Here is a 12711-nt window from a genome sequence, read left to right as displayed (position 1 = left end):
GGGGGGGGGAATGAAACTCTGGTGAGACTGGGGAAAAGAGGTGGGAGAAGGGAGAGGAAAGGGTGGGAGAGGGGAGGGGGAAACCTGGGAGGAGGGAGGTGGAAGGGGAAAGCAAGGGGAAGGAGGAGGAAGAGAAGCTCAGGGTTGGGGGTCTCTATGGACCACCTCGATTTTCATGAGAACCTGCTTCTGGGAATGCATGTGGACTTTGGTGGCCAGGCTGGCAGCTATCCTGCCATAGATGGCTGCGTTCCTCCATCTAGTATGGAGATCATGGATGCTGGGGGCATCCCCCCCCAACCTGAGTAAGGTCCACCCTGATCTCCGCCATGGACCAGGAAGGCTCCTGGGAGCTGGCAGACTGCTTCTGGGGAGCGGTGGAGGGCTGGCTGTCCGTGGCTTGCTGGCTCATGTTTTGGGGCCACTGGGTGAGGGGCAGTGACTGCTGGCTCTGGGCTGGCAGGCTTGGAGCTGGCACAGGCACTGTGGCCAGAGTTAGCTCTTTTAACGGCTCCGGGGGGAGGGAGAGGAGTGTTCTTAGTTGAGGCTGGAGTGGCCACCAGGGCACCCTGAGAAGGCTGGAGGCCCCCTATTTTAAAATAAGTGTCTACACAGCACTTATTTCAAATTAGCTAATTTGAGTTTGGTGTTACTCCTCACAGAATGAGGTTTACCAAATTCAAATTAAGCACCTCGCTATTTCGAATTTAATTCAAAATAGCGGTTTGCCTGTGTAGACACTATTAAAGTTAATTCAAAATAATGGCTGTTATTTTGAATTAACTTTGATATGTAGACATACCCTAACAGATTTATTGGAGCGTACGCTTTTGTGGGCAAAGACCCACTTTGTCAGATGCATCTCATGAAGTGGGTCTTTGCCCATGAAAGCTTATGCTCCAATAAATGTGTTAGTCTATAAGGTGACACAGGAGCCCTTGTCGCTTTTGCAGATTCAGACTAACACGGCTACCCCTCTGATACTTAATTGAGACAGGAGTATTCCGAGGTAGACTTTACAGGTTAGCATTTAAGCATGAGGTATGGCTTTGTGATGATATCTGCCGTGATCCAGCCCAGATCTATTCTGTGAATAAATTAAGGGATTCACACTATATGGGAGCTTTCATAAATATTACATTAAAAAAAATAGGAATGGCTTAATTAGTAGAGGTGGGCCCAAGCAAAAACTCAGATCCAAGTCCCACACCCAAATATTAGCAGGATGGAAATTCAGACTGGGACTTGGCAGCTGAGATTTATCTCTGAAAATCCCACTAACATTTTCTAGCCAATAATCATTTGTAGCAGACATTTCCATCATATGTAATCTATCAAGCAAAAATAAAAACACTGTAATTTAATCTAATTTCCATAGGTGTCATATCAGCTGCATTCTTACGGCCCCATATGGCAGTGCTCTCTTAATTGGAGTTGGAGGCAGTGCTGCTTAGCACTGAAGTTTGTGCTGCTTAGCAGCCTTTTTCAGCTCCCTGGCAGTTTTCCAAATAGCTTTTAGTCAAGGAAATGTTATCCATGATCTTAGGATAAAAGTTTTAATTTCTTTTGACATACTGTTTGTATTTCACAACACTCCTAGAATTACCCATTTTCTGTCAGCCAGTGATGGGGGATTCTTTACTGTTCATGAGCAGCAAATGGCTCAGATTAGTTTGTATGTCCATATCTGTGCATAGTGATGGTAGTCCACAATACGTTCTGAGCCTAGATATGCTCCCAGTGGTGACTGGTTTCCTCCTTACTAGAGGAAACATCCAATAATTTGAAAACCATGACTTTCTGGCTGCTTTGTGCTAAGTGGGTGCAAAGCAGCTGAAACAAGAGTTATGTCACATGGTACATTTTTAAAAAATGTGAACTGTTTTCGGTCTCATTTCTTGTCCTTTATCTTGATCTCTGCTAAGGACAAATTATCATTTAATTCTGGGTTTAACTTTCAAAATCTGTGTTTGAGAGGATTAGAAGTCAGACAAGGTGAGTTCACCCAGGCTTACCATGGACTAAAATCACTAAAGTGCACATATCTTAAGCTTAACTGTGGCCAGCTTTTATTTGTGACCTAATCATGGCAATTGTTCAGATTGGCCTGTAGACATAACATCTTGACCAAGAGCCAAATTTAGTACTTAGAAGTCAATGCACTTGCATTACAGAGTAATTTAGTAATATACGTATAGAAAAATAAAAATCAGCAGATAACTTTATTTTATATTTCTGTAGCTTGGTGAAAATAAAAAGGGCTTTTCCCCCTTAGGTATGTCTAGACTATATGGTTCCATCGACGGAGCCAAGTAAACTAGTTTACCCAGCATAGTCAATGAAGCAGGAAATGAAATAATCCACGCTTCGTTGAAATAAACATGGCCACCGCGCTGTGCTGACGATCAGCTGATCCGGCACAGCGCAGCAGTCTAGACATGGATCTGTTGGCTGGGGAAACCTTTGCCAACCAATCCTATAAGCCTCGTTTCATGGGGCATAAGGGATCGGTTGGCAAAGGCTTCCCCAGCCGACAGATCCATGTCTAGACTGCCGTGCTGTGCCGGATCAGCTCATCATCGGCATAGCATGGTGGCCATGTTTATTTTAATGAAGTGGGGATAATTTAAAACCCCACTTCATTGACTGTGCTGGGTAAACTAGTTTACATGGCTCTGTCGAAGGAGCCATATAGTCTAAACATACCCCTTGTGACTGACAAATTAAAATATAAAATGTATCACCTTTAGAAAATATATGGTAAAAATGATGTTCTTACTAATTTCCTAAATGCTTATTTATACAGAAGAGTAGAAGCGCTCCAAAGAAGGTTCTAAGTAACTAACGTGTTTTACATTTATTTTACATGAGAAAATATAAATTAAAGAATATTATGTAATAGAATTTCAGATATCAGATGCCCAAGCTACAGAAACAGATTTGTCAGTGTTCTCATCAACAGAATCTTGGGATCGAGAAACTTACTCCTGTGTGCTCCAGGAAGGTGGTAGGTGTGCTGGTCTCTTTCAGTATTCCATGAAAGTTCTTCTTTTGTCATTGATATTCTTAATACTCTTTGGGCAAGATTCAGCTCTCAAGTGCATATGCAGTACTCCTACTAAGTCACATACATCTGAGAGCAGAATGTGTTTTTTATAGTACAGAACAATGTAGTGTAGTACACTGTCAGTCATTAGTGATGGATTTGAGCTACAAAGTTGAGATCTGAACTTTTGCAGCATTTGGGGGATTTGCTGTTAGTGTTTTGGATCAGGATTTTGACTTGGGTTTACCGCTAACTCACTTGGAATTGCATCTTGACCATTAATTGTAAAAAGTAGTTGTTTTCCAAAACTTATAACAGTGAGGAATGATCAAATGTGAAATAATGTTAAAGCAGTGCTTTATGTAGATTACTGAGCAGCTAAAACGGGCTATGTCTACACTACGGGGTTCTTCTGGGATACCGGAGGTATCCTGGAAAAACTCTGCTGCATCCAGGGACCGCGTCTGCTCTTCCACTTTTTTTGTGGAAGAGCAGACATGCTCTTTCGGAAGCCCTGTCTTCCTCCTCCCACGAGGAAGAAGGGCTCTTCCAAAAGAAGAGGCTTTTTCAATATTTGGCCCACTATAGACCGGCCAAATTTCAGAAAAGCCTCTTCTGAAAAAACTATTGGAAAAAGGTATGCAAATTGTGGAGTGCAATTTGCATACCTTTTTCCCATAGATCATTGTAGTGTAGACATAGCCACCTTCTGCCTCAGAAGGACAGTTAGGGTGTATCTAGAGTACGCACAACAGTCGAAAGAGGATATGCAAATTCCATGGAAATTTGCATATCTTCTTCCGATCGCACTTTCGAAAGCAGAGCTTTCGAAAATGAAAGTAATTAAGATGTGGCTTTTTCGGTGAACCACCTCCTTAGTCAAAAAGCCACTTTTCCTCAAAAGTGAAATTTGCATATCTTCTTTCAACCGTTCCCTGTAGTCTAGATGAGCCCTTAGGGCATGTCTACACAGCAGGGCTAACGCCAAAATAAGTTCCGTAGCTTAAATCAATTGTGTAGCTTAAGTCAAAATAGCGTATTTCAGCTTTTGGCTCTGTATACATGGCAGGAAGTATGAGAAAAAGCACTCTTTCTCTGACTTCCCTTACTCCTCATAAAATGAGGGTCACAGGAGTTAGTGTAAGAAGTCCTCCAGCTCGACATTATTTTGACATTATGTTGAAATAACTGCTTGTAGCGTAGACACGAACTATTATTCCGAAATAACACTGTTGTGTAGATGTACTCTTATATATGCATCTATAGAACCACTTTGCAAAGGATTGAAATATACTTGCCTTCAAATACAAGCCAGCAGAAGGTTTCTATTAGCTCTGGCTAGTAAAAGTACTGTTGTTTTTTTAAACAATGTGTTCTGCACTGGATTTATGCACGCCTCTAGTGGCCATACTTCCCCGTGTACAAAACAAGAATAGAATATGTCATGTGAATAATTTGTATTGATCTACATATCTCCATGTTTAACTTGATTCTCAGGCTTGTGAAGATTTGTGATCTTCATGCATTTTTATGTGGCGTTTCAGGGGTGGCTTAGGTGCACTGATCTTCATGGCAACATAAGGTATCTGAGTAATGCTTGGAAGACAAAATGATAATGTATGCTCTAAAGTTATTAGATACAATGATTAGGTGCCACCAAAATGATGGCACAAAATAAAAGGTCCATGTATTTAAACCCTGAACAAATCCTACCCTTTCTTTGTTTTCTATAGGCAATAATTAAAGTAATAAATAGAAATGTGGTTTTACTGTAAAAAGACATTAATAATCTATAACTAAAAAACTAAAAGTGAATGGGCCATTTTTATCTTTAATGCGACGGAACTGAATTTAGTAGAGTTACACTATTTGAGATATGAGCCTAAAGAATTACTGTAGCTTTGACATTCCTAAGGGCCTAGAAAATAAATAAATATGATCAACACAGCTGACCATTATTTCCCTCTTACCACCTTTTAAAAAAATGTTTTGCATACCACCTATGGCCCAGAGGATTCAAATGACACAGGTGTAACTCAGTTGCACAGAGGTCCATTGAAGTCAATAGGGCTCTATATGAATTCACACATATGGTTCTCAATTCTAGATTAGTGCCTGACTGAATGAACCAATGGTGCCTCATGTTCACCCGCTCAGCCTGTCCTTAGCCTGCTCTGAAATGTGTGTCTCAGTTTAGAGTTGCAGGCCCTTTTGGGTTTCAGCAGATGCATAGGTTTACTGTATGTATGTTACTTATCTAGAAACAACAATGAAAAAATCCCTCTGGTCTTCACTTTCATACAACCATTCTGTCCATCCCAGGATATGAGTTAGAGTCTTTCCACCAATTGGTCTCTACATCTGATTTATGTGCTGCATACCTTCATGGTTTGCTTTTCACAGAACTTAAGGTTTACTTTTATAATCTGGCTAAAATGTATATTCTAGAAATTGACAATGATTTAAATTCACCATCCTGTTTCCTCCACTCCTTCAGAAATACTTATATCGCTGCTTCTCTCTTGCTAGATACAGTCAATGTGTCTCCTCCACAGTCCCAGAGTTTTACTGGAAAACTAAACAGTATTCAAGAAAACATTTGTGATGAAAAATATGAAAATACTGTATGAGGACAGTCAACATGGGCTTATAGGGTAATTTGCAAGATGATCTGAAAGCAAAATCATTGTTCACTTTTTGGGTAACCTTCACCTTCTTTGGAACAGTGGCTAGATCTTCAAATTGTTAATTATGTACTGCCCTCTAGGGATTTGTGTTCTGCTTGTGGCAACATGCTTGCAGGCCTTAAGAAATCCATTTATTGCAGTATATATTTCTCATATGGAATGGTTACTGCTCTCCTCTTCACCTTTTTTACCTTAATAGTAACTTTGAATATCTCCTGTTCCAGATTATCATTGTTTTTAGTTTGCTTTTTCACCCTTTTTCAGGTTGTTGCGTTTTTTTATTGACTATTGACACCATGCTTATCCTGTGTTTTGTATTCAGTAGATTTTAAGTGTACATGCATGTATAGGTCTGTACAGAGAGTGTGTGCATATATATGTATAAACATATCATATATATATTCCTTTCACATTACTTTAATAAAACCAATTGTAGCTTTTAATTTGTGATATTTCTAAATAAGTGTTTTTTTTAAATGTTTATCTATATTCAAGTTGTGGAAATGATGTATTGCATTTCTGACTTCTGAGTGAGGTTTCCACCCTTTATTTTTAAGTTATAGTGAAGATTATCAGCACTGTTTCTTCCCAAAGATGCCTATTCCTTATGAGTCTTTTCTTGTTTTAATTAATCACATCAGGTAAAAAATAGAACTAGACTTAATAAGAAAAACAATGAAAACTAGTTTCTGTTGCACTTTATAAACCCTACTGAATAATTCAAATAATTCAGGTTAAGAAGACCACAAGAGAAATCTTCACAGGTTTAAAATAAAGAACATTGACAAATATATTCATGATCAAAACAGTTCAGAGATATAAGCTCTTAAAATGAGCAAAAGGACAGCAGGTTTTGAATAGGCTTCATCAACGAAGGGGAGAGGTCAGCTGTGGAGATTGGTTATAGGAGCTATTAAATCACCTCTGTGACACCAGCAAAACAATCTGTATAACATAATCATGTGCAATCAGCAAAAATGCTGTTTGTTACAAAATGTTTTCCCCTTTTAATATTGTTATTTAAAATGGTGCAATGTAAGGTGCACACACTTGCATTCCACCAGTACAAAGTGTTGTTATTAATGAATTGTGGTGCTTTTGTGACTTTTTTTTTTTCAAAGCAAAAAGTTGTCAGGAGATCTCTCCAAACCTTCTGCTTAAGTAGTTGAAGGCTCGCTTTTGGATGAATCAGGCTTAGTCCTTATATTGTCATTATAGACATCTGTGCGTGATAAAATATTTAGTGTTCTCACGTGGAGCAGGTCAGTCTGTAGTCTTGCATTACACAACTGTGTTTGGGTTAATTTGGTCTTTTTAACTACTTGATACCAATCATCTTTTTAAAGTGCATGCTACTGCATTGTAAGAACTGGCAAAAGTGTGTGTGTTGGGGGGTGATTTTTTAGTAAAGTCCCCACTTGCCCCCAGTCAGGTCTTGTCTACACTATTATATTTTGTCACTAAAACCTGCATTTTGGCGATAAAAGAGTGAGAGCATGCACACTGCAATTTGACTTCTGTCGGGGAAAACACCCAGTTTTGGCAACAAAAAATTTCCACTTCTATAAGATATTTTTTTCTTTCCCCCTTTTGTCAATAAAGAGCTGGTGTAGACACTGCTGTTTGTTCTGTCATCAGAAATGACTACTGCCAGTATCCCTCAATTCCTGCCCTGATTGGGCTGTTTAACAATTAGACTAGTTTACCGTTTCTGTTCGTAGTGCTAGTGACCCCATAGAAAATACATGGTGAGACTCTAACACTGACTAGCCTAATTATGAAATCAAAGGAGATCACGAATACACACTTCAGATTCTAGACCATGGCCTGACATGTTTTATTGTCTTCTCAGTAATGAGTTTGCCAAACCATATTGAGCCACATCAAACAGGCAATATTTGTATACCCATAAACTATCTCAATTATGTGTTTACCTGATATTTTTCTGCAGTCTCTCTCTTTTAAATTTCAATTATAACAAAGGACCACTTAAGTTTTGTTTCTGCTATTTTTTTAACCAGCTAGCTTGTGATTTATTAGACAGGATTAGAGCAGATTTGCTGTTTCTCACAGTTTTGCCAGCTAAACAGGGGAAATAACTAAGACAACTAGAAAAATCTAAATTTAAGTGGCAGTCCAATTACACTGCTTACTTTTAGAAAGCATTCTGAAGCATAATATATTAAAATTCTCTATAATTAATCCTTGTTTGCCAGAAAATATTCAACCATGTCAGGAAATTATCTGTGAGGAATAAGCACTTTCCTTCCCCTGTTCCAATGGGGATGGTGGGAATGGCACAGATGGATTCCGTATTGTACAAAGAGCATGTATGGGCATTTCAATCACTGATATTTCACTATGTTCTGATGCTAATGTAAGATACGTTGTGTTTGCATTTATAATTAAGATGAACAGATGGTGAAGACTCAGTTTAAAATACTACTGTACATCCATTAAAACAATCTCAGCTGACAGTGATTCTTCTCTATAACAGGAATTTAATTGCATATATATCACATACACATTAGAAAAAATTGTGTCTTTAGCCATTTGCTCTATTAGGACAGTAGTAATACTTCACCAGAACAGGATCTGTGCTGGAGATTCCATTGAGTAACAGATGCAGCTCTGCAGACTGTATTGAATTACATTAATTCATGAACACTCTATGATGACTCAAAGAGAGCCATTTATTAAAATAAAATATGGCATTTCTTATTAAAAATGCATTGTGCAATGTGTGTGTGTGCTCAACAGAGGAGGGAGTGGAGGGGTAGGAAGGTGGGAAATCAGGAGCTTGCCTTATGAGCCTGATCTTGATTCTGTTTCTATCATGAATTTATGTCGGTAACTTTCCTGAGTTACTCCTGATTTAACTCCAGTTCAGAGAGGCACCTAAGTCCATTCCTGCTTTTAAGCATGAATGCTTTCTATGTCTTAGACTTCAGCAGGATTGTTCATGTACTTAAAGTTAGTAGGTGCTTAAGTGCTTCACTGAACTGGTACCTTAAACTGGTATAAGTGGGAGCAGAATCAACCCTTTTTTTACAGGTTTGTTTTATATGGAAGCTATGAACAATGGCATTTTCCAATTCATTATTTATTATTTTATTTTAGTGGCACTATAACATTTTGTGCTTTTCATTTGAGGATCTCTGGGGTTCACAAACATCAGTAAACGGAGCATCATAATGCCTCTATGACATGGGCACCATTCTTTAGCCTTTGCATAGATTGATAAACTGAGTCACATAGCTGCTAACTATTAATTTACCCCTCGTGATATGGCAAGTCTGTTGTAGAAGCTGTAATATATAAAATCCAGTTTTTTTTACCCACTTTCCTTCTGATATGATTACTGATTATATGCAAGTAAAATCCATTGAGCTCATATTTAGAGGGGGAATGGTCAGAAACCTTTATTTGATATTTATATGCCACCTGTGACTGTTTTTGGGATGCTTCCTATCCAGTCTTTGTTTTCTATAAACTAAATGATTGGTAAAATCAGGAAGGCCAAAATATCCCATACACACACATTGATCTAAATTTCAAATCAAAGGAATATTAAGAAGGTGAGGGAAAGGAGAACCAAAACACCTAAAAGGAAGCAAGTTTTAGAAACATTCATTTGACTAATTTGCCCAACTTAATAAGGCAAGGATGGTTTTATTTTGAAATCTAGAAGTGATGATTTATTAAATGGGATGAGGAACAGCTCTGACTGGATATAGAAAATCTCATCGACAATGGAATAATCCATGAATCATAAGAGGCAGAATACAAAATACCAACACACCAGCATACTGAGAAAGAGTTTAAATAATAACTGACCAAATCTTGGAAGTGGTCCAAAGAAGCACAGAATAAAAAAAAAGGAACTACACGCAGAATAATGGTTTTAGATAAGAGAGAGAAATCTGCAGATGCTTCTGAATGGAGCATGAAATCTTTAATTATAATTACCTACATTTATGGTCAAAATGCCTGTGGAGTGTTCAAGATGGGGAACTGGATGAAAAATCAGAAGTATCTCTGTGATGTAAGTTTTAAACTTTTTAGAAATGTTGATATAACTAAGTAGATCTTTGATATTATTTATTATATGCGTTACTCCTAAAGCTCCCAACTGAGATAGGGGCCCCACTCTGCTGCACTGAAATCCATGACAATAAGATTGAGTCTCTTATTACTTAAAATAAAATGTAAAATAAAAATTCATGAATCTTCATAGAGATATATAAATTACTAACCACGTCATCTTAACTCTGATCCCCCATTCATATTAGCTGTGGAAATAGAAAGTTTTATATTTTAGACTTTAATAACTCAGATGTATTTTCATATAAGTTAACTTTGTAGTTAATAAAGAAATAGAGCCTCAGATTTGTTGCCAAAAATAATACCCTAGATAAGATACCCCCTGATCCCCCTTCTGTTCTGAAATTTGATTTGTCCTTCTCATATGTGTTCATTTTTTTATTGTATCCTTTGGTATATATGGTTGTGCCAATTTTCTTCCACTATTTGATCTGAGGAAGTGGGTCTGGCCCATGAAAGCTCATCACCTAATAAGCCATCTTGTTAGTCTTTAAAGTGCTACATAGTCCTGTTTTTTGTTCTAGATAAGAAGAGGCAAGGCAGACTCTTGACACCTAGACTGAGAGATTAAGCAGATACAAACTGTCTCCTGCTACTAACAACGCTGCTTACCTCATTTCAGTTAATTCCATATCCATCATAAGATCTTATGCTGACATCTGGGCAGAGGAATATGCCCAAATCTTGAACTGAGGCCTGGTATAGCAATCTGTGCTCTTGGAATTCTAGGGCTGGAAGAGACCTGAGGAGATCATCGAGTCCAGCCCCCCTGCCCAAACCAGGACCAATCCCAACTAAATCATCCCAGCCAGGACTTTGTCAAGCCAGGACATAAAAACATCTAGGGATGGAGATTCCACCACCTCCCTAGGTAACACATTCCAGTGCTTCACCACCCTCCCAGTGAAATAGATTTTCCAAATATCCAACCTAGACCTCCCCCACTGTAATTTGAGACCATTGCTCCTTGCTCTGCCATCCCTCACTAGTGAGAACAGCCTCTCTCCATCCTCTTTGGAACCTCCCTTCAGGAAGTTGAAAGCTGCTATCAAATCCCCCTTCACTTGTCTCTTCTGCAGACTAAATAAGACCAAATCCCTCAGCCTCTCCTCGTAGGCATGTGCTCCAGCCCCCTAATTATTTTGGTTGCCCTCTGCTGGAACGTCTCCAATGCATACACATCCTTTCTTTAGTAGGGGCCCCAGAACTGGATGCAATACTCCAGATGTGGCCTCACCAGAGCCAAATAAAGGGAAATAATCACTTCTCTGGATCTGCTGGCAATGCTCCTCCTAATGCATCCTAATATGCCATTATCCTTCTTGGCTACAAGGGCACACTGTTGACTCATATCCAGCTTCTCTTCCACTGTAATTCCCAGGTCCTTTTCTGCTGAACTGCTACCTAGCCAGTCTGTTCCCAGCCTGTAACATTGTTCGGGATTCTTCTGTCCCAAGTGCAGGACTCTGCACTTGTTCTTGTTGAACCTCATCAGATTTCTTTTGGCCCAATCCTCCAATTTCTCTAGGTCACTCTGGACCCTGTCCCTGCCCTCCAATGTATCTGCCTCTCCTTCTAGCTTAGTGTCATCTGTAAACTTGCCGAGGATGCAATTCATCCCCTCATCTTGGTCATTAATAAAGATGTTGAAAAAAACTAGCCCTAGAATCAATCCTTAGGGCACTCCACTTGAAACCGACTGCCAACTAGACATCGAGCCATTGATCACGAGCCGTTGTGCCTGACAATCTAGACAGCTTTCTATCCATCTGACAGTCCATTTATCCAGTCCATACTTCCTTAACATGCTGGGAAGGGTATTGTGGGAGACCATATCAAAAGCTTTGCTAAAGTCAAGGTGTATGACATCCACTGACTTCCCTGTGTCCACAGAGCCAGTTACGTCATCATAGAAGCTATTTGGATTGGTCAGGCATGACTTGCTCTTGGTGAATTCATGTTCATTATTTCTGATCACTTTTACCTCTTTCAAGTGCTTCAAAATGGATTCTTGAGGGTCCCCTCCATGATTTTTCCAGGGACTGACTGTCTCTTGTACCATATCTAGTTGACACATCATATCTACCAATACATACTGGCACTGTTCACCTTTCAGTTCCGTGCCAAAGTCTACTACAAAATGTTCATTTAGAGGGGAGCCAAAAGAGAGAATGGGATTGGGGAGGAGAGTAGAAAATGGACATGGGGTAATGAAGAAAGGTTGTGGGGTTAAAGAAGGTAGTGAGGGGGAAAGGGTATTTCAGAGAAAAGAAAGTATTAGAAGTCGGAGAGGCCAGGGGATGGAGCACAGCAGAGAGACATAAAGGTGAGGGGAGAAAGGGACATTGGGGAAGGGCAGAGGTAAAAGACACTTGGGAGAGGTAGAACATGGAAATTAGAGAGACAGGCAAGGGCACCAGGTAACGTGGGCAAGGGAAGGCATTACCTTCCCAAAACTGCATATGACTGGGAGGGCAGGGACTGCGGCGTGGCAGGCCTGCTCTTTGGCTGGCAAGGAAAGATTGGGCTGTCCAGCTGCCCCAGGTCAGGCCCAGCTAAGGAGTTTACAGGGCAACAGGGTAGGCGGGAGCCAGGAAGTGCGGGGCCCAAGGCAACCACCTGGGAAGGGTGGATCCACACCACTCTCTTGGATTGGGGTAGAAACCTGGTGTGGAGGCTGGGCTTGGCTCCACAGGGCAGGAAGAGATTGCAAAAAGGGCATGTTTTTGGGCTTGTCTTCCCCAGCTGGACCTTCTACCCACCACCCATGGAGACAGGAAAAGAACCCAAAGGAAGAAGCAAAGGAGAAAATAGGATGAAAAAACTGAAAGATAGATGTAGAGATGGATATGTGGAAAAAGAGAAAAGAAAAAG

The sequence above is a fragment of the Pelodiscus sinensis genome, chromosome 7, assembly GCF_049634645.1.
Source record: "Pelodiscus sinensis isolate JC-2024 chromosome 7, ASM4963464v1, whole genome shotgun sequence".
Taxonomy (NCBI): Eukaryota; Metazoa; Chordata; order Testudines; family Trionychidae; genus Pelodiscus; species Pelodiscus sinensis.
The sequence above is the reverse complement of the archived record's forward strand: the minus strand, read 5'-3'. Positions refer to the sequence as shown.